Raw genomic sequence first — 27618 nt, forward strand, 5'->3', positions numbered from 1 at the left:
TTAAAATTTTGCATGCGTTTTATGAATGCAAAATTGATGCTTATATTTCTGAAGTAACAGGGATTTGTGAGGGAGCTAAACAGTTTGAAAGTTCATCTATCTATAAAAACTATTTTCAAAAATTAAGTACTGATTTGCTAGAATTTTAAAAAGAGTTGAAGGAGCGTAAGTTTCATAAATTTAACAGGGACTTAAAGTATTATAGTCAAGGCCAGCCGTTTGAATGTGTCAAAAGTGTTAAATTTGCCAATACTGATGTTTCTCACTCTGGTCAAAAAAGGAAAAAGAAGAAATCTATTCTTAAAAAGTTTAACAGTGATACTTGGGGGAAGATTCTTCTTCCTATACAGACACAGAAACAAACATCACCAACTCATAAGAAAAGTTTTTCTTCTGAGCTGGGTAGTTCAGAGCATGTTACCAGCAGGATACCTTAAGGAGCAGGAGGAGGAGGCGGGTAGGAAACACAAACCCAAATGTGTCTTTAGAAGCAATGTTGCAAGTTTTGGAACTGAAACAGTTACAATGTGTTAAACATTTCATCTACTGTATTATCTGATGTGGAATACGGGCTACTCAATAAAGGTTTAATTTTTATCCCTGGATTTTTTGTTTCTGAAAATACTTTTGTTGCATAATTTCTTTTTGTAGATTGCTTAATCTTAAATTGTTTTTTTACTAATGCGGAAAATAGTGACACCTTGGCTTCTACTGAACCTGGATTTAAATTCCATCCATCTACGTTTGCCCCACCCATGAATAAGTATGTCGATATCTTTCAAAAATGTATATTTAAGGAACTACATTTTGGTTTCAAAATGCGAGATTATTTTCTTCCAAATATTTGACTGTCACAGATTCAGGCACTTGAAAGATTACGGAAAGATAAAAACTTAGTTATTATTCAAGCTGACAAGGGTGGTTCCACGGTAGTGATAGATTGGTCCATGCATGTTGCTGAAGCTAACAAACCGTTACAGGATGGTAGATTCTATACAGCAATGTCCATACACCTTACATCCAGGTTCAAAATTGAAATTGATGAATTTTTACATAATGCAGAGAGTTAGGACATTATTTGTGACAAAACTTGTTTTCATTTAAAGGTCAAAGATCCAGTGCCACAATATCTATATCTTCTTCCTAAAATTCATAAGGATGCTAGCAATCTGCCAGGGCGACCTACTGTTTCAGGAAAGGGTTCCTTAACGGAACCAGTCTCTGTTTATCTGATGAGATATTTGAAACCCCTATTAATGATAGTTAGGTCTCGTATACAGGATAAGATGGAGTTTCTCCACATTGTACCTATCCAATTAGATCCTAGGTGGTTGATGTGCACCTCTTGATGTTACATCATTATACACCAGTATTCCCTCATTGGGCTGGCCTTATAGCATTGGAATTTTGGTTGAGAGAAATTTCATTGTATAGTCCGGGGTCTAACTCCTTTCTTCTATGTTTGACGGAGCATGTCCTCACCAAAAATGTTTTTTATTTCAATGGTCAATGCTATTTATAACATAAAGGCACAGCAATGGGTGCTTCATTTGCACCCATTTATGCTGATTTATTTATGGGATATTTTGAACATAAAATGATTTATGACAGTAGTCATAACTTGTTTCTTGAAGAAATTGATATCTGAAGGCATTTTTCGGATAACTGCTGGATGGTTTGGAAATCTGACATCACATATTTACATGAGTTTGTTCAAAATCTTAATGAAAACAAATGGGGCATTCACTTTATGGTCAACTTTGATATGCAGTCCATTTCTTTTTTGACGTGATGTTAGACAGACAGCCTGATGGCACACTGGTTAGTTCAGTTTTTCGGAAACCATTTCATTCTAAAACATTGTTACATGCATCCAGCAGTCATCTGAAACATCATTCACAATATCCCTAAATCCCAGTATATGAGGATTCGGTGTACATGCTCCACCACTCAGGATTTTTCACATTTTAATTAAGAACTAACATCTCGCTTCATGGAATGTGGGTACTCATCAGCACATTTGTTACAAACTAGTAGTGAGGTTAGCAAAATACCTATGAAGGATCTATCCACATATCATAGTCATAGGAAGAATTCAGACTCCAATATCAGACTTGTAACCACCCATGGTAGAAATACACATCAGCTTATGAATTTAGTTCAACAACATTGGGATATTCTTTTAGCGGACGGTTGACTATGTGAATTATTACACAGCAGATGTCTTTTTTCATTTCGCAGGGGCAAAACCTTAGGTGGGAGTTTTAGTTTTTATAAATGTCATCCCCAATCAACTAATATGGTTCAGAGTACAATAGATGGAACCAAATTGGTGGGTTGCTTCCCCTGTGGTCACTGTACCTTTTGCAAACATATTGTTAAGACTAAAGAATTTACTAGCAAAAATACATAGATTCACAGGTAGGTACTAGGCTATTGGCCCTAGGGCCTATAAAAGCCTAGCCAAACTGTACCCTGGCTTTTGCCACCCAAAAAAATGATTTTCCTGTGCCCCTGTCAAGCAGAGCCACAGAAGTGATCCCGAGGGTGAATTTCCTATCTCCCATCCAATCATCAAGATTTTTCTTGAAGAGTGCTAATGAGGAGGTTTGTTTGATACAGACAGGAAGGTTGTTCCAGAGTATGGGAAGTCTCTGGGACAGGAATCTATCCCTCCAGCATGTTCTGTTTATTGTGGTGACAAGTTTTAGGTCCCTAGAGTATGTAGCTTGGAGGGATTGGGATTTCTTTATGTGGAGCATGCTCTGAGTTTGACATAGCTTTGTATGTTAGGCAGAGATCACCTCTGAGTAGGCAATATGCGACAGAGTAAAGCTGGAGTTTTTTGAGACTGTCTGCGTAGGGTATCTGTTTGAGGCCGGAATCCTCTGAGGCATTTCTGTGGCCTTTCCACTTGTTGTAGATGTCTTGTGAAGCACATACCAAAAGGGGCGTTGTACACTATAATGGGTCTAATGAGTGATGAGTAGAGGGGAACAATGACCTCTTTTTTCCTGGACGAGAAACCTTTCGTGATGAGGTGTGCCACGTAGAAGGATTTCCTGACTACTGTGGCGATGTGATTATCAAAGGAGAGACTACTGTCCACCTTGGCCCAAGGTCTCTTATCACACTTTCGGTGTTAAGTAGACTACCACCTATGTGGTAGTTCATGAGTACAGAGTGTTTACCAAAAGGGATGACAATGCACTTTTTGGCACTGAGCTTGAGGCCATAGCTTTGACACCAGGCATCTGTCTCAGTGAGGCCCTTTTGTAGGATGTCCACATCGTTAGGAGTTTTGATTATGGCTCCTAGTTTGCAGTCATCTGCAAACTTTGTTAGCCAAAGACCTTCTGTGTTAGCCTGTACTTCAGAGAAGTAGATACCAAACAGGAGAGGACCTAGGACTGAACCCTGTGGTACTCCACTTGTCACTGGTCTGAAGTTAGATTTAGAGTCTGCTACTTTCACAGTGTGGGTTCTGTCAGTGAGCCAGCTGGCAACCCATCTTGTGACACAGGGATTTATAGCTAGTTTAGTGAGTTTGTCTATAATTCCAGAGTGGGGGATGGTGTCGAAAGCCTTGGTGAGATCTAGATAGGCTGTGTGTACCACACCTTACCCTCATCTACAGCTTTGGTGATCACTTCAAAGAAATCTATCAGGGTTAGGAGACATGATCTGTCTTTTACAAACCCGAACTGGGTAGGTTCCAGAGTTTGGAGATTACCAATGTCATTGGTTTTAATTCCATGACAATACGCTCCATAGCCTTGCAGACCAGGCTCGTATATTTCAAATTAATATACTTGCAAACTGTAGTAGTGACTGGGTTGCCTATCTCACTGTATGCACTTGCTCAGCCTTTTATATAGGTCAAACATCTAGACCTATGAAGTTATGTATTTCTGAACATCTGAGTAATGTTAGAAATAAGGTTCTTACCAATGCACTATATAAACATGCCATTGGTCATGTCATTGCCAAATTTCAATTTATTATAATTAATAAAGTGTGTGGTCCTATGTTTTCCAAGGCTGGTTGTCGTGATATATTAAATAAAAAAGAAAAGGCTTGGATAGTTAGATTGGGTGGGCTATTCCCAGCCAGTCTGAATCATCATTTATAATTTTCATGCTAATTTCTTACATCGATTCATGCTGATTGGTGGTTGATGTTTTAGGTTTTGCATATGCCTATAAATAGGCTAATTAAGCACAGTTGAATATCTACAGTGAAAAATGCCTTTGGCCGAAACCGGTCGGTGACTGTTAGGACTTAAAAGTCTTACTTCTCCTCATTTTGTGTGCTGGCTGTTTTTTTCAATATTGGGTTTGTCTTTCTGAGCCATTGCACTTGCCGTCTGAGCGAAAGATCTAGGTGTTGGATGAGAATTATGGAAAGCCATATATACATATAAACGTGCCTATTTAGAGATCATGCAAATACTCGTTCCTCCAGTAGTCATGGACGCAGGTTGGTGGGAGGGGAGTTGAGGAAGAATGAAGATCGACAACAGAGATGGAACATTATGCTAAGTACATAACTTCTTTATCTGATGTTGTCAATCCTCATTCTATCCTCAATGAATGGGACAACGTCCCTATCTACTTGTACCCCAGGTGGGCTCAAGGAAGGATGTTCCTGAGCACCATACAACCAATGATGTTGTACCTCTGGAGACAAGCTCCAACTTGTAATGAGCGATAAAAGTATGAGGAGTACCCAAGTTGCTGCTGCACAGATATCATCCATGGACATCCTAGACTGAAAAAACATGGAAGTATCCATGGATCAAGTGGAGAGTGCTTTCAATGGCCATGCAAGAGAAATTCCCAATTTAGCACAGACAAAGGAGATGCAATTTGTCAACCACTTTGCTAGAGTAACTTTGTAAATCGATTTTTCCCAATTTTGGTCCAGAGAAGGAAACAAACAGTTGGTTTGTTTTTCTGAATTTTTTCTGTTCTATGCAGACAGAATCACAACTGTCCATGAACATCCAATAAATGCAAGATATATATTGTTTTATTAAACTTAGGAAAAAACACTGGCAAACTGCTAGTACTTTTAATGCTGGAATCTGAAGAAAGGACGGGTTGGCACGTAAAGCCACTCTATCTTTGTGGAAAACCAAGTAAGGAGGCTTGGAAGACCGTGCTTGGATCTCAGAAATTCTAGCGGAAGTGATGGTGACCAAGAAAATAGTTTTCCATGAAAAATATTTAAGGTCACACACAGCCGATGGTTCAAAGGGAGGTTGTGAGAGACTGATGCATCAAATTCAGGTCACATGCAAGTGTAGGGTCTTCAAAAGGAGGCTTTAGAAATGGTGTCTCTTTTAAGAAGACCTTGCTCAATTTGTGAGAAGCTACAGTTGTGCCATTCAATCCTGTATGGTAATTTGAAACTGCTAATAGTTGTACCCTAATGGTTGAGGGTACTAAAGTACAGTTTTGTACCTACCATAAATGTAGATGTTAGAGTGCTCATACAGTTGCAGTCATTACAGATGGGTTATCCTGCCATCAGGCGGGTCCTCGGTCGGCCGAATTCCAAAGTCTAGGTCCAGCGTCGGTTGTCGTCGCTTCTTCCCTGACGTCAGTGCGGCAGGGGTACAAAAGAGGCAGCAGACGCCATTTTCTTCAGTTTTTCTTGCCCCAGATGTCAGGTGCCCCCAGAAGGAAGGCAAAACATCAAGTTATGCAAACATGCAATATAGAATAATCAAAAAACAGTAGATGCAAGCAAATGCACCATAAGAGAATACCCCAAAAAGGTTGTATGATAAGGTGTTTGTCATAAGGCTTGTCCTAAGAGGGGACGGAGGGGGGGTAACCTGGACTGCAGCTGTATGAGCACTCGAACATCTACATTTATGGTAGATACAAAACTGTATTATGTTCATCGTGCATACAGCTGCAGTCATTACAGATGGGAAGAATCCCAAAGCTAAGTAAGGGTGGTAGGCACTAAGTGGAACTAGGAGGAGCAAGGATGCCCTGCAAGACTGCTGTGGCAAAACCAGCTCTAGATTTAGAGTATAGTGGAAGGTGATAGTGCTTGGAGAAAGTGTGCACTGAACTCCAAGTGGCTGCTTCCAAAATGTCCTTGGTAGGGACCCCCCTGAGGAAAGCTGCAGAGGTAGCTGTGGCCCTGGTGGAGTGGGATCTGATGCATGCAGGCACAGTTTTTCCATGAAAAGAGTAACAAAAGCGTATGCAGTGGGCTATCCATTTTGAAATTGTCTGTTTGGAAATAGCCTTTCCTTGAGCACCTGTAGCATAGGACACAAAGAGTTGCTCGGATTTCCTGAATGGCTTTTGTCCTGTCCAAATAATAACGAAGTTGTCTGTGAATGTCCAAGGAATGTAGTATTCTTTCCCCTTTGTTTTGTGGATTTGGATAAAAGGTACGCAAGTGGATAGTCTGATTCAAAGCTACACTGGATACTACCTTTGGCATAAAGGTAGGGTTGGTTCGTAAGGAAACTCTGTCCTGATGGAAAATAATGAATGGTTGCACAGCCATGAGGGCTTGTAGCTCCGAAACCCTGCGTGCCTAGGTGATAGCCAGAAGAAAGGCTGTTTTCCATGACAAGTATTGCAGTTCTGTTGAAGAAGCTGGCTCAAAGGGAGGAAGGGTCAGCTTTTCCAATACGAAGTTGAGGTACCAAGCAGGGACTGGTGGTTTCCTTGGGGTTTTATATTTTTGCCCTCTGAGGAACTGCCTTAAGAGAGGATGTGAGAATAAAGGAGGATCTGTGTTGTATTGTGCAGAAATGGCTGAAGCATGGATCTTGATGGAGGAGAAGGAAAGTCCACTGTTTAACATCTCAGCTAGGTACTGTAAAATTTGAGGTATATTTATTATCCAAGGATTCTGGCCCCTTTCTTGATTCCAGGCACAAAATCGTTTCCATTTGGCGGAGTAGGCTTTTCTAGTAGAAGATCTTCTGGCCTCCAAGATGACATTCTGCACTTCCTTGGAGAGGAGAGTCTGTTGGGAAATCAAGGAATTCTCCATGCAGCTAGATTTAGGGTTTTGAGCTGGCTGTGAAGGGTTTTGTAGTTGTGCTGGGACAACAGAAGAGGGACTAGAGGTAGGATCCATGGTGGGGAATGTGTCAGGCTCTTCAGGAGCGGATACCAGTGTTGTCTTGGCCAGTCTGGAGCAATGAGAATCATTTGCGGCCTCTCTGCTCTGGCTTTTAATAGAACTTTGGGCAGCAGAGGAAGAGGCGGGAAGGCATAAACCTTCAATGTTGTCCAATTGAAAGAGAGTGCGTCCACTTTCCAGGCCTATGGATGATAGGTCCTTGAACAAAATTTTTTCAACTGGTAATTTCTGTGGGTAGCAAAGAGATCTATGTCTGGCTGTCCCCATGCCTGAGTTATCTTTGTGAAAACTTGAGGATGCAACTTCCATTCGTGTGGATCTGTCATATTTCTGCTTAGGTTGTCTGCCAGTGTGTTTTCCTTCCCTGGCAGGAATTGTGCCTGTAGTTGAATTTGCAATTCCAGTGCTGTGTTCCATAGGGTCATGGCTTGCCTGCACAGGGGGTATATGAATGAGTTCCCCTGCTTGTTTATGTACCACATCACTGTGGTGTTGTCTGTCCTTATCAATAGCTGGCCTGGATGCAGTAGGTCTTTGAAGGTCATAATAGCATTTTGCACGGCTAGCATTTCCTTTTGGTTGATGTGTAGGTGCTTCTCTTTTGGGGACCATTTTCCCTGAATGCACTGATCTGTCATGTGTGCTCCCCAGGCATAGTCTGAGGCGTCTGTTGTGATGATTTGAGTTGCTTGAGGTACGCAGAAAGGGAGACCTGTGTTTCTTTGGCATGCTTGAGCCCACCACAAAAATTCCTTTTGAAGGCATGAAGGCATGGAATGAGTGGTATAATTGTTTCCAAGCTGTGGCTGTGTTGAGACCATAAGTTTTTAGGTACCATTGAAGTTTCCTCATATGCAGCTTTGCACATGGGATTAGTAGGATGCAAGATGCCATGAATCCCAGAGCCTGCAGGACTTTCCTTGCAGTTAGCCTGGTGAAATTTGCCATTTTGCTGAAGTATTGAGACAGTTGCCCTTGTTTGTCTGGCGTGAGGTAGGCCATCTGGGTGGTTGTATTCAAGCTGGCACCCAGGAAAATTATTTGTTGAGAGGGTATTAGTTTTGATTTCTTTTTGTTGACTGTGTATCCCAGGAAGTTCAACAGTTTTATTACAAACGCCAGGTGCTGCAATAGTATGTCCTTGCTGTCCGCTTGGATCAGGCAGTCGTCCAGATATGGGTAGATTTGTATTCCTTGTAGTCTGCAGAAGGCGATTACCGATGCCAGGCATTTCGTAAACACTCTGGGCGCAGTAGATAAGCCAAAGGGCAGTGCAGAGAATTGGTAATGGGTTGAACCTGCAAGAAATCTGAGGCATCTTCTGCAATCTTGTCTGATAGGGACATGCAGGTATGCCTCCTTGAGGTCCAATGTTACCAGCCAAGACTCCTTGCCCAGCATGGGAAGAAGCTGCTGTAATGTGAGCATCTTGAATTTTGGCACCTGTAGATATGTGTTTAGGATGGATAGGTCTAAGATAGGTCTCCAATCTTTGTCTTTCCTTGGTACCAGGAATAGTCTGGAATAAAACCCTTGACCTTGTTCTTTTGCAGGTACCTCTTGAATCGCTTTCATGTCCATGAGAGCGGAAATTTGTTTTTGTGCCTCTGCCCTTTGATTTTTTGGCAGGTTTGGCATGCCTCTCATTTTTGGAAGGGTGTGAAAGTGGAACCTGTAGCCTCTGTCTATAATGTCCAGAATCCATTTGTCTTTTGTAACAATATGCCAATTTTTTGAGAATAATGCCAGTTTTCCGCCCAAAGGTGCTGCCATTAAAGCTTTGCTTGGCAGGTGTAGGGGAAAGTCATTGTGTCTGTTTTCTAAATGACTGTGATCTATCTTCTCCACCTCTTGGGGTTGGTGCTTGCCACTGTCTGGCTCTGAAAGATCCTTGAGGTTGCCCTCTACCCCTTGGGCGTCTGTATCTGCCCCTTTGAGGTCTGTCCGTGGCTGGAAAGGACCAATTTTCTGAAGGCCAGTTTCTACTGAAACATGGAGGTTGTACCTGCAGGAGATCTTTCACTGTTTAAATTGATTTCGTTTTTTCCTCCATTTTCTTTAGTACCTCCTCAGCTTTAACACCAAACAATACATCTTTTTGAAGAGGTGCATCTAATAATTTAGCTTTGACATGATCTGGTAAGGTTTGCTCTTTGAGCCAAGCATGCCTACGTATAACAGACCCCGTAACAGCAGCTCTACATGAAGCCTCTAAAGCATCAAAACCACACTGCAAGGTATGTTTACCCACTTGCTCTGCACCATGCAACAAATCCTGCAACTCTTTTAAATCTGGTTGTTCTGGTTGAGTCATTTTGCTTTTTAACTGCGATAACAAAAACTGTTGATACTTTAACATATGGAATTGACAGTTTAATGCCCTCATGGTTAAAGTGGCCGAGGTATACACCTTTTTCCCCCCACCTTTCTAAAGCTCTGGAATCTCTCTCTCTGAAGGTAATGGGTTTTTAGCAGTAGAGGCCTTAATTCCCTTGGGACCCTGTGAAATAATTTCTGGGTCAGCAGTATGGCTTTTATATAGGAACTGGTGAGCATCAGGAACCCGATAATACCTATCTGGTTTAACAGGAGCTGGAGGTAAAGAATCTGGATAAAGGCTGGCTTCTGTGTACACATCATCCAATATATCTAAAACAGGAGGGATAGCCAGGGGCCTATGCTGGGGGAGCAGAAGAAATTCCCTGAGCCTTTTCTTGGAATCTGAGTAATCTTGGCCTTCCCAGTGAAAGTGCTCCCTCAATGTATGCAGGGTTTCCCCAAAAGAGTAGTCCTCAGGGGGGGAGACCGAGGGAATAGACTCCTCAGCATCAGAGTCTTCGAAAGGTGAATAGGCGTAATCCTGGTCCTCAGAGTGTTCTGAGGTAATAGAAGCTTGATCTGAGGAAGGGTAGTCTTCCTCTAATCTGGGTCTTTTGTCAGAGGGGGGTTGAGAACCCCTGATAAGAGTAATCAAATCCTCAGCCATTTTAAGCATCTGCTTTTTAGGCATGGGGCCTTGAGAGGAGGTCTGAGGACCCTGTTTTTTGGTTTTCATGGCTGCTTTAGATTTAGTGAAAGCTTTAATAGAGGAGGAGGAAGGCCTGAAGACACCTTGAGAAATGGCAGGCCTGTCTAAATTCTGAGTTTCCCCGCCAAGAGTGGCGTCGGCATCTGCAGTAGGAATGGGGACCGAGGAGCCTGCGACCTCGGGTACTGTAGTCACCGGTAATGTAGTGTCATCGGTACTCAGGGGCTGCGTAGGCGCCTCGCTGAGAACCGGAGAACCGATAGTCGGCCTAAGCGTGGTCTCAGGAGTCGGTGCGGACCTCGGATGTCGGTCCTTATCTTTGCGTCTTTTGCTCAAAACAGGAGTTGGAGTATCCGACGACATGATATAATTAAATTGTTTGCCAAAATAATGAAGGGCAAACTCCGCCCGGCGCTTAATAGTGCGCTTGTTGAATCTAGCACAAAAACGGCAGGCCGAGACGTCGTGGTCTGGGCCTAAGCAAGGTATACAGAAAGAGTGGAAATCCTTATGCGGTATTTGCTTCCCACAAGAAATGCAATTATTAACTTTGTCTGACATCGGTCTGAGGCAAGAAAAAAGTTTCCCCAACGGGGTACTTAGCTTTCAAGAAGACTTCAGCTGAAATACTTTCGTAAATCTCAGGAGCTGGCCGACCGGCACTTGCGAACTGCTTCTGCTTCGGGCACCGCGTGGCAAGAAAGACTGAAGAAAATGGCATCGGCTGCCTCTTTTGTACCCCTGCCGCACTGACATCAGGGAAGAAGTGACGACAACCGACGCCAGACTTAGACTTTGGAATTCGGCCGACCGAGGACCCGCCTGATGGCAGGATAACCCATCTGTAATGACTGCAGCTGTATGCACGATGAACATCACTGTTTTGAAAAATGTGAGCAAGGAAATCTAAGATGTGATTAATGGAGATTGAAAAGGTATCACATTTATGTTGCTGAGCCCAAATGGCAAACCTTTTCCATTTACCTGAATATATTTTCCTTGTCAAGGGTTTATGGAAAGACAGAATTACATGTAGACAGGTGATGAGAGCATAGACTGTCTGGCTACTAAGGGAACTGGAAAGGCCAAGCAGTCAGCTTGAGGTTTGGTATATCTGGGTGTGACATGCCTATCAGGTGAGACAGGATGTCCAGAGTCAGATGGTGGTTGAACCAGGTGAGGCCATAGAAAGGGAAAACAGATTTGTCAAGGCCAGTGGGGGCAATGAGGATCACTGTGCTCTTCGACATGGCAGCTTTCTGCACAAATTCTGGAATCAATCGGGTTGGTAGGAAGGCATAAAGAAGACCAGGATCCAATCATGAAGTAGAGCATCCCTCAGTGACTGCCCCTGTGGGGAAATTAGGGCAAAGTAGCTGCTGCACTTAATGTTTAGGAGAGAGGCAAAACGATTGTAGCATGGCTGGCCCCAGTGATGGAAAAATCTCGCCCGCCACTTTCTCGTTGAGGGACCACTCATTTGGAAGTAGTATGCACCCGCTCAATTTGTCCACAATCACGTTGTATTTCCTCAGAATGCACGTCACTAAAAGAAAGCAGTTGGAAGAGATCACCCACTGCCAGATCCTGAGCGCTTCTTGACACAGTGGGTAAGATTTGGCTCCCCCGTTTGTTGATGTACCAGACGACTGACATGTTGTTCGTCTGAATCGCAATTGTTGCAGAGGGTAAAAAACATCTTGAAAAACTTGCAACTCCAAGAGCACTGCTCTCATCTCTAGGACATTTATATGCAAATTGGCCTCTTAGGGAGAACAAGTACCCTGGACTGTCTTCCCCAGATACTGTTCCACCCACCCTACCTGGGAAACATCCATGGTCACTATGGGCTTGTGCTGTTGGGGAATAAAGGGACGGCCATGGAGCAGTTGACTGGACTGAATCCACCAATACACATCTCTTCTGCAAGTGCTGGCAATTTTTATCTGATACGAAACTGACTGGTGGAAGTCTGACCATTGAGTAGTAAATATCCACTGTAAGATCCACATGTAAAACCTGGCCAATGGAGTCATGAGACAGAGTTTGAAGAGCTGTGAGGGCTGAGAATGATACGTTGTCTACAACCTTCTTGACCTGTGACCTTGTAGTTAGATCTCAGTGTGGTGGAAGGGAAGCAATGGCAGTCTTTGTGTTGAGCAGTGCTCCAATAAATTCTAATATCAGAGTTGGCTGAAGTTGTGATTTGCTGTAGTTTATGGTTTTTCCTAGGACTGCTCGGGTGTAGAGAACCTGATCTCTTGCATGTATGAGCTGATGCCTGGTTAGAGCGGTAATGAGCCAGTCATCCAGGTAAGGAAACACCTAGAATCCCTGCAGTCTGAGGTAAACTGCAACTACTACCATGCATTTGGTAAAACACCCTGGGGTTGGAGTGAGTCCAAAGGGCAGTACTCTGAACTGGTAGTGACCAGAAGCATACGTACTTTCTGGATCACCTCTTCATCTTCATGTGACAGTAGGTAACCTGAAGATCTATCAAGTACATCCAGTTGTCCTTGCCCAGAAAAGGGAGAATGGACTGAACCGTGACTATCCAGAACTTGGTTTGTTGCACAGATTTGCTTATATTTGTGAGATTCAAAATTAGTCTCCAGTCCCCTGTCTTTTCTGGCACTAAAAAGAACTTTGAGTAAATTCCAGATCCTATCTGGTCTGGTGGGGCCTCTTGGATGACTCTTTCTAGCAACTTTTGAATCTGAATTGCTGCTAGAGCCCTCTGACTGGGTGGAACATCAAGGATTTTCTGGGAACTGGAGGTGGTAGGGAAAATGTTATTGTATAACCTCTGGATATAATCCTCTGCACCCAACTATCTTTTAATTCTAGCCAGGCTCTTGGTGCAGGGATAACAGACCCTTGACTGTCTCCAGAGGTGGACAGTTGGGCCTCCATTCAGGAGAGCAGATAGGGTTTATCAAAGAAAGATTCTCATGAACCTTGTTTTTTGTTGGCCACTTCTGCCATGAGGGCAGTGACATCCATTGGAGTCTCCCCCTCTGCTTCTAGGGGCACTTCTTCCATGTGCGTCATTGACTGACCTTGGGATTTTTGAAACACATTTTCTGGCCACTCTACCGATTCTTGGAGAAGGATCTTTGGGGGGGGGGGGGGGCCAAAAAAAGTATGCCCATGGCAGACAAGATCTTTCTATCTTTCTCACACCTGCACAGCGTTTCTTTCACTTCAGGGCCAAAAAGGGTAGTTCTGTCAAAGGGAGCACGGATGAAATTGGTCTTAAAAGCCTCCACAAAATCACACAAGCACATCCAGGCATGCCTCCTCATGGAAATGCCTGAACCTGCAGTTCTTTAGGTTCCTTCCACTATGCTGGAAACTAATCTCATGGAACTATTGCAATTTAACTGTAGGGTTGCCAACTGAGAAGTTACAGAATCTTTAACCTCTGCAGAGACCGTTCCAGAGAGAGTATTTGATAATTCCTTGGTCAAACCTCTCTGAAGTCTAACAAAATGTGCCAGATAGTTCAGTGACAATGCAAAGGTCGCTGAAGAAAAGACATGCTTCCCTAATCTGCCATCTCCCACCACTCCCTGTTGGGGGGATGGACAGTGGAACTCTTGTCTGCTTGTTCCTTCTTTGTGGCTGCTGAAATGACCATGGCATCAACTAGAACCCCTTTTCCCCAAAACTAACTGTCCTCAGGTGGTGCCATTATCCTATCCTGTCTCTGAGGTGTGATTTTTATGGAGTCAAGCTCCTTCCATGCAAGCCTAAAAGTCATGTCCATGAGCTTGTCAGCAGGCAGATGGATTTCTCCGGTGCAGGGTTGAAGGATGTCCAGCAGCCTCTGTTTCAGGATTTCTAGGATGTCTCCAAAAGGAACACCTTCAGGAAGTGACTGTGGGGACCCTTGCCCTCATCAAAATCTGTCTTCGTGAAGGACTCCTGTGGGAAGTCTAGGTGCTTCTTCTTGCATGGCCTTTTCCAGGGTACTTCCTGAGTCGAATGTTCTGGGAAGTCTCGAAGAGGAAATCAAAATTCCCTGGGAGGGAACCTGAGGTTTTGGGGCAGAAAGTCCCAGTGGAGTAAGATGTTGAGGCTCCAGGCACTCAGGCATCATGGTGGAACGCTTAGGTTGTCTGCCAGTGTGTTTTCCTTCCCTGGCAGGAATTGTGCCTGTAGTTGAATTTGCAATTCCAGTGCTGTGTTCCATAGGGTCATGGCTTGCCTGCACAGGGGGTATATGAATGAGTTCCCCCCCGTTTGTTTATGTACCACATCACTGTGTTGTCTGTCCTTATCAATAGCTGGCCTGGATGCAGTAGGTCTTTGAAGGTCATAATAGCATTTTGCACGGCTAGCATTTCCTTTTGGTTGATGTGTAGGTGCTTCTCTTTTGGGGACCATTTTCCCTGAATGCACTGATCTGTCATGTGTGCTCCCCAGGCATAGTCTGAGGCGTCTGTTGTGATGATTTGAGTTGCTTGAGGTACGCAGAAAGGGAGACCTGTGTTTCTTTGGCATGCTTGAGCCCACCACAAAAATTCCTTTTGAAGGCATGAAGGCATGGAATGAGTGGTATAATTGTTTCCAAACTGTGGCTGTGTTGAGACCATAAGTTTTTAGGTACCATTGAAGTTTCCTCATATGCAGCTTTGCACATGGGATTAGTAGGATGCAAGATGCCATGAATCCCAGAGCCTGCAGGACTTTCCTTGCAGTTAGCCTGGTGAAATTTGCCATTTTGCTGAAGTATTGAGACAGTTGCCCTTGTTTGTCTGGCGTGAGGTAGGCCATCTGGGTGGTTGTATTCAAGCTGGCACCAAGGAAAATTATTTGTTGAGAGGGTATTAGTTTTGATTACTTTTTGTTGACTGTGTATCCCAGGAAGTTCAACAGTTTTATTACAAACGCCAGGTGCTGCAATAGTATGTCCTTGCTGTCCGCTTGGATCAGGCAGTCGTCCAGATATGGGTAGATTTGTATTCCTTGTAGTCTGCAGAAGGCGTTACCGATGCCAGGCATTTTAAGTAAACACTCTGGGCAGTAGATAAGCCAAAGGGCAGTGCAGAGAATTGGTAATGGGTTGAACCTGCAAGAAATCTGAGGCATCTTCTGCAATCTTGTCTGATAGGGACATGCAGGTATGCCTCCTTGAGATCAATGTTACCAGCCAAGACTCCTTGCCCAGCATGGGAAGAAGCTGCTGTAATGTGAGCATCTTGAATTTTGGCACCTGTAGATATGTGTTTAGGATGGATAGGTCTAAGATAGGTCTCCAATCTTTGTCTTTCCTTGGTACCAGGAATAGTCTGGAATAAAACCCTTGACCTTGTTCTTTTGCAGGTACCTCTTGAATAACTTTCATGTCCATGAGGCGAAATTTGTTTTGTGCCTCTGCCCTTTGATTTTTGGCAGGTTTGGCATGCCTCTCATTTTTGGAAGGGTGTGAAAGTGGAACCTGTAGCCTCTGTCTATAATGTCCAGAATCCATTTGTCTTTTGTAACAATATGCCAATTTTTTGAGAATAATGCCAGTTTTCCCAAAGGTGCTGCCATTAAAGCTTTGCTTGGGTGTAGGGAAAGTCATTGTGTCTGTTTTCTAAATGACTGTGATCTATCTTCTCCACCTCTTGGGGTTGGTGCTTGCCACTGTCTGGCTCTGAAAGATCCTTGAGGTTGCCCTCTACCCCTTGGGCGTCTGTATCTGCCCCTTTGAGGTCTGTCCGTGGCTGGAAAGGACCAATTTTCTGAAGGCCAGTTTCTACTGAAACATGGAGGTTGTACCTGCAGGAGATCTTTCACTGTTTAAATTGATTTCGTTTTTTCCTCCATTTTCTTTAGTACCTCCTCAGCTTTAACACCAAACAATACATCTTTTTGAAGAGGTGCATCTAATAATTTAGCTTTGACATGATCTGGTAAGGTTTGCTCTTTGAGCCAAGCATGCCTACGTATAACAGACCCCGTAACAGCAGCTCTACATGAAGCCTCTAAAGCATCAAAACCACACTGCAAGGTATGTTTACCCACTTGCTCTGCACCATGCAACAAATCCTGCAACTCTTTTAAATCTGGTTGTTCTGGTTGAGTCATTTTGCTTTTTAACTGCGATAACAAAAACTGTTGATACTTTAACATATGGAATTGACAGTTTAATGCCCTCATGGTTAAAGTGGCAGGTATACACCTTTTCCCCACCTTTCTAAAGCTCTGGAATCTCTCTCTGAAGGTAATGGGTTTTTAGCAGTAGAGGCCTTAATTCCCTTGGGACCCTGTGAAATAGTTTCTGGGTCAGCAGTATGGCTTTTATATAGGAACTGGTGAGCATCAGGAACCCGATAATACCTATCTGGTTTAACAGGAGCTGGAGGTAAAGAATCTGGATAAAGGCTGGCTTCTGTGTACACATCATCCAATATATCTAAAACAGGAGGGATAGCCAGGGGCCTATGCTGGGGGAGCAGAAGAAATTCCCTGAGCCTTTTCTTGGAATCTGAGTAATCTTGGCCTTCCCAGTGAAAGTGCTCCCTCAATGTATGCAGGGTTTCCCAAAGAGTAGTCCTCAGGGGAGACCGAGGGAATAGACTCCTCAGCATCAGAGTCTTGAAGGTGAATAGGCGTAATCCTGGTCCTCAGAGTGTTCTGAAGTAATAGAAGCTTGATCTGAGGAAGGGTAGTCTTCCTCTAATCTGGGTCTCTTGTCAGAGGGGGGTTGAGAACCCCTGATAAGAGTAATCAAATCATCAGCCATTTTAAGCATCTGCTTTTTAGGCATGGGGCCTTGAGAGGAGGTCTGAGGACCCTGATTTTTGGTTTTCATGGCTGCTTTAGATTTAGTGAAAGCTTTAATAGAGGAGGAGGAAGGCCTGAAGACACCTTGAGAAATGGCAGGCCTGTCTAAATTCTGAGTTTCCCCGCCAAGAGTGGCGTCGGCATCTGCAGTAGGAATGGGGACCGAGGAGCCTGCGACCTCGGGTACTGTAGTCACCGGTAATGTAGTGTCATCGGTACTCAGGGGCTGCGTGGCGCCTCGCTGAGAACCGGAGAACCGATAGTCGGCCTAGCGTGGTCTCAGGAGTCGGTGCGGACCTCGGATGTCGGTCCTTATCTTTGCGTCTTTTGCTCAAAACAGGAGTCGGAGTATCCGACGACATGATATAATTAAATTGTTTGCCAAAATAATGAAGGGCAAACTCCGCCCGGTAACAATAGTGCGCTTGTTGAATCTAGCACAAAAACGGCAGGCCGAGACGTCGTGGTCTGGGCCTAAGCAAGGTATACAGAAAGAGTGGAAATCCTTATGCGGTATTTGCTTCCCACAAGAAATGCAATTATTAACTTTGTCTGACATCGGTCTGAGGCAAGAAAAAAGTTTCCCCAACGGGGTACTTAGCTTTCAAGAAGACTTCAGCTGAAATACTTTCGTAAATCTCAGGAGCTGGCCGACCGGCACTTGCGAACTGCTTCTGCTTCGGGCACCGCGTGGCAAGAAAGACTGAAGAAAATGGCATCGGCTGCCTCTTTTGTACCCCTGCCGCACTGACATCAGGGAAGAAGTGGCGACAACCGACGCCAGACTTAGACTTTGGAATTCGGCCGACCGAGGACCCGCCTGATGGCAGGATAACCCATCTGTAATGACTGCAGCTGTATGCACGATGAACATCACTGTTTTGAAAAATGTGAGCAAGGAAATCTAAGATGTGATTAATGGAGATTGAAAAGGTATCACATTTATGTTGCTGAGCCCAAATGGCAAACCTTTTCCATTTACCTGAATATATTTTCCTTGTCAAGGGTTTATGGAAAGACAGAATTACATGTCGGACAGGTGATGAGAGCATAGACTGTCTGGCTACTAAGGGAACTGGAAAGGCCAAGCAGTCAGCTTGAGGTTTGGTATATCTGGGTGTGACATGCCTATCAGTGAGACAGGATGTCCAGAGTCAGATGGTGGTTGAACCAGGTGAGGCCATAGAAAGGGAAAACAGATTTGTCAAGGCCAGTGGGGGCAATGAGGATCACTGTGCTCTTCGACATGGCAGCTTTCTGCACAAATTCTGGAATCAATCGGGTTGGTAGGAAGGCATAAAGAAGACCAGGATCCAATCATGAAGTAGAGCATCCCTCAGTGACTGCCCCTGTGGGGAAATTAGGGCAAAGTAGCTGCTGCACTTAATGTTTAGGAGAGAGGCAAAACGATTGTAGCATGGCTGGCCCCAGTGATGGAAAAATCTCGCCCGCCACTTTCTCGTTGAGGGACCACTCATTTGGAAGTAGTATGCACCCGCTCAATTTGTCCACAATCACATTGTATTTCCTCAGAATGCACGTCACTAAAAGAAAGCAGTTGGAAGAGATCACCCACTGCCAGATCCTGAGCGCTTCTTGACACAGTGGGTAAGATTTGGCTCCCCCGTTTGTTGATGTACCAGACGACTGACATGTTGTTCGTCTGAATCGCAATTGTTGCAGAGGGTAAAAAACATCTTGAAAACCTTGCAACTCCAAGAGCACTGCTCTCATCTCTAGGACATTTATATGCAAATTGGCCTCTTAGGGAGAACAAGTACCCTGGACTGTCTTCCCCAGATACTGTTCCACCCACCCTACCTGGGAAACATCCATGGTCACTATGGGCTTGTGCTGTTGGGGAATAAAGGGACGGCCATGGAGCAGTTGACTGGACTGAATCCACCAATACATCTCTTCTGCAAGTGCTGGCAATTTTTATCTGATACGAAACTGACTGGTGGAAGTCTGACCATTGAGTAGTAAATATCCACTGTAAGATCCACATGTAAAACCTGGCCAATGGAGTCATGAGACAGAGTTTGAAGAGCTGTGAGGGCTGAGAATGATACGTTGTCTACAACCTTCTTGACCTGTGACCTTGTAGTTAGATCTCAGTGTGGTGGAAGGAAGCAATGGCAGTCTTTGTGTTGAGCAGTGCTCAATAAATTCTAATATCAGAGTTGGCTGAAGTTGTGATTTGCTGTAGTTTATGGTTTTCCTAGGACTGCTCGGGTGTAGAGAACCTGATCTCTTGCATGTATGAGCTGATGCCTGGTTAGAGCGGTAATGAGCCAGTCATCCAGGTAAGGAAACACCTAGAATCCCTGCAGTCTGAGGTAAACTGCAGCTACTACCATGCATTTGGTAAAACACCCTGGGGTTGGAGTGAGTCCAAAGGGCAGTACTCTGAACTGGTAGTGACCAGAAGCATACGTACTTTCTGGATCACCTCTTCATCTTCATGTGACAGTAGGTAACCTGAAGATCTATCAAGTACATCCAGTTGTCCTTGCCCAGAAAAGGGAGAATGGACTGAACCGTGACTATCCAGAACTTGGTTTGTTGCACAGATTTGCTTATATTTGTGAGATTCAAAATTAGTCTCCAGTCCCTGTCTTTTCTGGCACTAAAAAGAACTTTGAGTAAATTCCAGATCCTATCTGGTCTGGTGGGGCCTCTTGGATGACTCTTTCTAGCAACTTTTGAATCTGAATTGCTGCTAGAGCCCTCTGACTGGGTGGAACATCAAGGATTTTCTGGGAACTGGAGGTAGTAGGGAAAATGTTATTGTATAACCTCTGGATATAATCCTCTGCACCCAACTATCTTTTAATTCTAGCCAGGCTCTTGGTGCAGGGATAACAGACCCTTGACTGTCTCCAGAGGTGGACAGTTGGGCCTCCATTCAGGAGAGCAGATAGGGTTTATCAAAGAAAGATTCTCATGAACCTTGGTTTTTGTTGGCCACTTCTGCCATGAGGGCAGTGACATCCATTGGAGTCTCCCCCTCTGCTTCTAGGGGCACTTCTTCCATGTGCGTCATTGACTGGACCTTGGGATTTTTGAAACACATTTTCTGGCCACTCTACCGATTCTTGGAGAAGGATCTTTGGGGGGGGGGGGGGACCAAAAAAAGTATGCCCATGGCAGACAAGATCTTTCTATCTTTCTCACACCTGCACAGCGTTTCTTTCACTTCAGGGCCAAAAAGGGTAGTTCTGTCAAAGGGAGCACGGATGAAATTGGTCTTAAAAGCCTCCACAAAATCACACAAGCACATCCAGGCATGCCTCCTCATGGAAATGCCTGAACCTGCAGTTCTTTAGGTTCCTTCCACTATGCTGGAAACTAATCTCATGGAACTATTGCAATTTAACTGTAGGGTTGCCAACTGAGAAGTTACAGAATCTTTAACCTCTGCAGAGACCGTTCCAGAGAGAGTATTTGATAATTCCTTGGTCAAATCTCTCTGAAGTCTAACAAAATGTGCCAGATAGTTCAGTGACAATGCAAAGGTCGCTGAAGAAAAGACATGCTTCCCTAATCTGCCATCTCCCACCACTCCCTGTTGGGGGGATGGACAGTGGAACTCTTGTCTGCTTGTTCCTTCTTTGTGGCTGCTGAAATGACCATGGCATCAACTAGAACCCCTTTTCCCCAAAACTAACTGTCCTCAGGTGGTGCCATTATCCTATCCTGTCTCTGAGGTGTGATTTTTATGGAGTCAAGCTCCTTCCATGCAAGCCTAAAAGTCATGTCCATGAGCTTGTCAGCAGGCAGATGGATTTCTCCGGTGCAGGGTTGAAGGATGTCCAGCAGCCTCTGTTTCAGGATTTCTAGGATGTCTCCAAAAGGAACACCTTCAGGAAGTGACTGTGGGGACCCTTTGCCCTCATCAAAATCTGTCTTCGGTGAAGGACTCCTGTGGGAAGTCTAGGTGCTTCTTCTTGCATGGCCTTTTCCAGGGTACTTCCTGAGTCGAATGTTCTGGGGAAGTCTCGGAAGAGGAAATCAAAATTCCCTGGGAGGGAACCTGAGGTTTTGGGGCAGAAAGTCCCAGTGGAGTAAGATGTTGAGGCTCCAGGCACTCAGGCATCATGGTGGAATAGGTAGGATCCGAGGGGGGACGTTCCATCAGGACTGCCAAGGCAACAAACACTCCCTTTGCAGCCTCAAAGCCAGAGCTCTAAGGAGCCAGAGAGTGGTTTCTGAGTCATGCCCTTTCTCCAATCTGTCAGCACTGCCAATGAGAAGGAAGCCGGTGCAAAACTGTGCAGTGCCGAGGCACCGAGAAACAGAGAGGGCTCCGAAAATTTTGGAGTCAAATGCTGTGCGCCCTGGACTTGGGAGGCAGGCTTCGGCTCCGAGAGCTCTCCGGATCTGAAAAGACTGGAGGTATTCAAGACAATGTGAAATCTGAAGATGGAGAAATCCTCAGATCTGATACGGACAGATCCGGATGACTGGGACCCTGAAACTCTAAGATAATGGATGGTGTTAGACGAGGAACTTACAAGAGTGGTGTGGTGGAAGGTCTGGTAACCTGACCCAGAGGGGTAGGCGCTGAAGGAAAACCCATCTGCTCATGTGCCAACAGGATCTTCCTCGCTCACTCTTACCACAACTTCTTCTGAGACTTCTAGAAGAACAAGTAGCGTAAATGGAGGGGGATGCTGGTTTCTGCAAAAAAAGGTGATGGATGCTCGTCAGGTACCAGGTCAACTGACGAAGAAATACAGAGTCTCTGAAGGTTGTGTTGACCCAATGATTTTGTCTGATCTAACTTGCATTGTGCCAGATCCATAACAGTCACTTTAGAAGTTGTAGGCTCTAAGGGAGCAGTCATATCCCAAATTTTCATCTTTTTCTGATCCAGGGTTGAGACTGGATGTTTAGCACTTCTTTTCCAGGAAGAGTCTGAGGAAGATTTTGACAAGGTGGAAGGCTTCGAATTTGGAGAGTGGGATATGGCTTCTCCAAAAGAGAAAGGGATGAGACCATTTAATATCAACTTATTTTTATATTCTGTTAAAGCTCACCCATTAAATCTGTGGCAACCTGAGAAATCTTCCTGCAAGTGTAATGGACCGAAGAAGTACACACAAAGCGAGTGTGCATCAGAGAGTGGCAACTTTTGCCCACATCTGGAGCACTTCTTGAAACCTGCAGGTTTCTAATCATGCAATACAGAAGTCAACAATAACAATAAATGAAAATTCCTAAGATAAAGATGATCCAAAACAGTAACGTTTTTTAAACAAAGGAAGAAGAAAGCAGGGGACTACCAGCAATGGTATGAAGAAATACAACCAGGTCATAAGGGAAAGGAGATACCAACAATAGTATCTAGGTGTACCAAGTACAAAAAGAAGCAGGAAGGCAGCAGTATCAGTACAAGAGGAAAGAATTACAACACACTAAAGACAGTTGAATAGAAAGGAAGGCAAGGAAATAACAATGGTACGACAGAAACATGACAAAGTTATAAGGGAAATGGAGAATAAACAGCAGAGATGCTAACCACAAACACTAAAGGCTAAAAGCTGAAAAATTAAGCTAAAGAAAAGACTGTTTAATGGAAGGAATTACGAAAGAAAAACTTTACTTATCCAATGCAGCTCAAGAGAAACTGGTACACCACTTCTGACAGCTAGAAATGTCAAACAAGATTGGAGGTAAATGGGAAGGTGCACTGTGGATAAAGGAGAAGCTCGAGAGAGCTGGTGGCTGTGAGCTGTAGCATCGGCTGAGTCAGATCCGACAGATCAGATCTGAACTCATTCATTCAGGAGAGAATGAAGATTGACATCAGACCCAGTGTTGCCTGATAGAAACTTGGGAGGTGCTACTAGGATCTCCCTTGGCCCTTCCTCCCTGACTTTCTGAAGTACCCTAGGGATGACAGATATAGAAGGAAAGTCAGAGAAATATATCTTGTGGGAGGAAGAGGAGAAGGCAACCATCCTCTAGGCTCTTCTCTTTGGATCCCTTGAGCAGAATTTACTGAGATGCCTTTTCTGCTCCAAAAAAAAAAAAAAATCTACTTCTGGCGCACCCATCTCTGTGTCAGTTGAAGGAAAAATTTCCTGTTGCGCATCCACTCATGAGAATCTCTGATTGACCTGCTCAGTGAAATATGCCAGCTAATTTTCTGCTCCTGCTAAGTACTGTGTGAGGAGGGTCTATCCAGTTCCTTGTGCCAATTTCCAGAGTTGCAGGGTCATTCAAAGAAGGGGAATAGTACTGACTGTTCTCAACACCAGAGCTCCTGGAGTCCATTTTGTTTAGAAGGCCATACATGCTTTCTGAACTGCTATCATCTCTTTTAGGTTGATGTGACTGTCCTGAAAGTACTATTCCAGCTGCCCTGCCCAGTGATTTCTCCTGAGTGGGTGCCCCATGCAAGGTCTGAGGCATCAGTGATTATGTCCCTACCTGCATCCAGATGGGGACACCCAGATTTTGCTGGCATGCTTAAACCTACCAGAGTAGTTCTCTCCTGATGCAGAGGAGATGAGGAGCCTGTGTTTGAGGACTGTTGCTGCTGGCACCATGAATTCCTGTGATACAATGGATCATCAGACAAGAACTCTCATCCATCACTGAATAAAGATCTACTTAACCCTTTACTCGGCTGTCTTATACTCTGGAAAGACTTTTTTTTTTTTTTTTTTTGGCCAACTTTTGCCAAGTTAGCTGCAGCCAGGCTCTGAAATTCTGAACAGTTGACTTTAATTCTGATCTTTTACTTTGTCTTGCAGGCTGTTGAGGTTGCAGGTTGGAAGACCAGTTCAGTGCTTCATGGATGTCATCAACTTTACTTTTTTTATTTAAATTTACTGCAAATAGACAGGAAGAGGGTTTGGCTGGGATATTTCTGGGAGGAGGACAAGTATGAGCTCTTTTGAGTCAGCGCTGCTCTCTGTTGGGTCCCTGGGGCTGGGACACACCAGGCCTGGTCTTACGCTTTCTTCAAAATGTTTCCCTTTCTTGTCTTTCTGCTCTAGGTTTGTGTATGAAAAGCTGGAAATGGCTATGTCTTCAAGGTAAAAAATTATTATGGAAATGATAAATAAAGACACAGAAAATCTCCAGACACTGGACCCAACCCAATTTGAGCTCATCGAGGGCAGATCATGCCAACTCAACCGGGTAGACTTCTCTGAGAAGTTCACCAAAGCAATAGATGTGGGCAAAGTGGTTCATACTGCCTACCCTGACTTGGCCAAGGCATTTTCCACAATCCTCCACTTGGGCATTGTTGACAAACTTAAAAGGTTAGGAACAAACCCTTATGTAACCCGGTGGATAGCCAGCTGGCTCATGGACAGGACCTAGGAAGTTAGAACTGGGGAGTCCACCTCTACAAAGAGGTCAGTCACAAGTGGAGTTGTTTAGGGATCAGTCTTGAGACTACTCTTTTTTGGCATTTACTTCTCTAAAGTAAAGGCAAATGTCAATGGTCTCTGGCTTACTAAATTTGGAGATGATTGCAAATTTGGAGCGGTCAATAAATCGCCTACTGACACAAATATTCTACAGGAAGGGTTGACACAGCTGGCCAAAGCCATGAACTAAACCTAAATGCCAAGAAATGCTTAACAGTATCCTTCGATGAAGTCATCCAACCCTGGTAGCTATATTGACAACACATTCCTAAGAGTTGACCCAATAGTCAGGGACTTGGGGACACGCTCAGACAGTGATCTACCCTTTGACCATCACATGTCTACAGTAGTGAGGAAATCATTCTGTGTTGTGCATCTTATACACAACGGTATGGCATCTAGGTTCAAGGAAGTCATTGTCTAACTGTATTAGTCATTCATCAGACCTATCACGGAGTACAATGCCCCCTTTAGTACATACCTAACCAGCCATATCCAACAACTAGACCATCCACAGCTGTTTCTCACTAAAAGAATACAGGGCATAAGTAACATTCTATACAGACTGCCTCAAGGCCCTATCCCTGTACTCTGCCTCCTTCAAGCTATTGAGGGGAGCTCTATGCCTGGCATACAAGGCACTGTCAAACCCCACTCTGATGGACCTCCTGCATATCCACAAAATAAACAGCACCAGAATTACCAATTCTAAAGACTTAAATCTTGCCTGTAATATAAACAGGACCTGCTGGAGAGACAAGTATACATCCCATAGACTACCCCTTCTCTGGAAGTGGCTCCCTATCCACATGAAGCAGAGTTCCTCCCTAACCAAATTCAAGTGCAATTTGGACAACTGAACATGAAACAGGAAATTCATCCCTGGTTTGGCACCTATGTTTCTAATGGACACGGGTAGCCCGTAAATGGTTCACCTGCTTACACTTATCAAGGGTATCAAAACTTGCCAGTGATTTGGGATGCATGGTTATTCTTGAAAAGACCCCTGTGGCCGTTAGCCTAGTAAACACCTATTCTCCTAAGAAGGTTTCTGCTGAACCTAGCCAAAGGGACCTGCGGAAAAGGCATTTACTACCTGTATGGTCTTCATCTTTTCCACTCGTTTTAAAATTCACTTTGAGCTTGGGTGCAAAGAGGAAATCCTTGTCTAAAGGTGCATACAGGATTTCTGCTTTAGCACGCTCTGTCAGACTGTTCCCTTACCCAGGCATATCTCCTGATTACTAACCCTGTAGAAGATGACCTAACTGATACTTCCAAGACATCAAAAGCCACATAGAGAGTATTTGAAACATGAGAGCTGGTATTGCACAATTCCAGCAACTCTTTCTAGACAGCCTTATCCTACCTCCACTCTGATCCACGAGGGTCTCCTGGTATTTGATCATATGAAATTGGAAATTCATGGCTCCCACATACAGGATAGCGTAAGTGTAACTTTATTTGCCAAATCTATCAAGGTTTCTGCTCAATCATTTAGGAAGGAATTAATGGAAGTGCTCCCTTGGATTCTGAAAAAGCCACTTTAGGATTTACCACCATATTCCTATACACCTTGTGGGAATCAATCACTATGTTGGTCTGGTCTGGCTTCCTAAAGGCACAGTGTTGGTGATCAGCTTGCAGGGATGTGTTCAGAATCACATCATCCACCACTTCCAATACCGGAGGAACAGAGAGAGACATTTGGGCTCAAGAGTACCAAGAAATTGTCCAAACCTCTTCTTGGGCAGAGGATATTCCTGAGCTTCAGTCTGAAGGACTCTTTCATTTTATGAAAAAGGTTTCCAAAATGAAAGATCCTTGTGTGATGAGGCTGATACAAGAGCATCCTCTGACTCTGAACTGGCACATGACCCTGTAATAGCTGGTCAACATATGCTAACTGGTCATTATCAGAGTTGTAGATATCTAAAAACTCCTGTGGGGAATGGTCACTTTTCTTTTTTACAGGAGAGATTTCTTGGAGCAGTGTGCTTTTTCAGGGTCAAGTTACCTGAATCTCCTGAATTCAATGAGTTCCTCTGCAATTCTGAATAAGTCCTGCTGGTAGGAATGAGAATGGTGGGACTGAGACCCAAGTGGCTCTGGCCAGAGAAAGCCGATGACGGGCTTTTTTTTTTTTGGCTTTGTCAGCTTGGGCCTAATTCAAGCACCTGAGTCTCAAGATGTGGGCAGGAGGCCAAGGAAGCACAACCTGAATCCAGTCTTCTGGAATCTCTGAGGAGACATAAATGCAGAGGATTCAACCACCCCCTCTATTTTGAGGATATGCGGTGTGAGGAGCTGGTGCCTACACTGTGGCTCTGGATACATCAGGCACCTGGGTGTACTAAGCCCGAGTGGACATATACAGTGCAGAAGACTTGGTGGCCTCTGAAGGGGTCTTATTAGAGGCCACTACAGTTGTCAGAGGGGGCTGTAAAAGCACCTCACTTCTCAGCTCGAGCCTGCGAGGGCTGCTACAGACAGAAAAGGTGTCATCTAGTTCTTCAGCTGTTTTTTTTCCCTCTAGGATGTGTCTGACTGAGGAACCGCCAGATCCCATAACAGAAACAGTCCACCAATCCCCTCTATGTTGCTCTGTTTACTTATGAAATTAGTCAATCCTATGCTTGACAGTGTAAGTACTGAAGTACGCAACTTGTGACAATTGGGCATTTCCTGCACAGGACTCAGGCAGAACAAAAAAAAAAAAAGAGTGGAAATCTCAATAAGGAATTTGCTTCGCATACTCAACACAAATTAGATTTTCCTGACATCTAACAAAATTAAAAAAATACAGAGAATGTTTATTTCCTAAACAGGGTACTTAGTGTCGTTGGTACTTTGGACTCTAACAGCAAGAAAGAAATGAAGTAACACCACTGGTCAATGGCTCTTTATACCCAGATGCTCTGACATCAGAAGGGAGGGCATCTGCCAGGTCTTGGGGAAAGGAAATAGCATCTGGTACTTGGGCTGGCCTCAGGTCTCTGCAAGGCAGGAAATCCCAAGAGTAATTACTGCAGTAGTTAAGCAAGATGAACATCACAGCATTCAGGGTTACCTTCATTTTTGCAGGCAATAAAGTACTCCTGCCACCAAATAGTAAAAAACAAAGTACTTTGACAGCTAAATTTCAAATTTCCTACACCAGACTTTCCATAATTTTTCTTGATGGGATATAGGAAATGGGTGAAACCTTATTTCTAAATCTCAGAATACTAAACAGGGGCCTCTAATATTTTTTCTTCTACATGTCTCATCCTTGTAAGCCAATGTTCAGGTAGACCA

The 27618-nt window shown here is 44.2% G+C and overlaps 1 protein-coding gene across 2 annotated transcripts in view; it reads right to left on the minus strand.

Moving 5' to 3' along the window:
- The window catches only part of PCNX3 (pecanex 3), a 2517385-nt gene that overhangs the window by 2058203 nt on the left and 431564 nt on the right, over positions 1–27618 (minus strand). The gene's annotated exons all lie outside the window — the stretch shown is intronic.

This window comes from Protopterus annectens, chromosome 2.part0 (assembly GCF_019279795.1).
Source record: "Protopterus annectens isolate FY-2018-M chromosome 2.part0, PAN1.0, whole genome shotgun sequence".
Classification (NCBI taxonomy): domain Eukaryota; kingdom Metazoa; phylum Chordata; order Ceratodontiformes; family Protopteridae; genus Protopterus; species Protopterus annectens.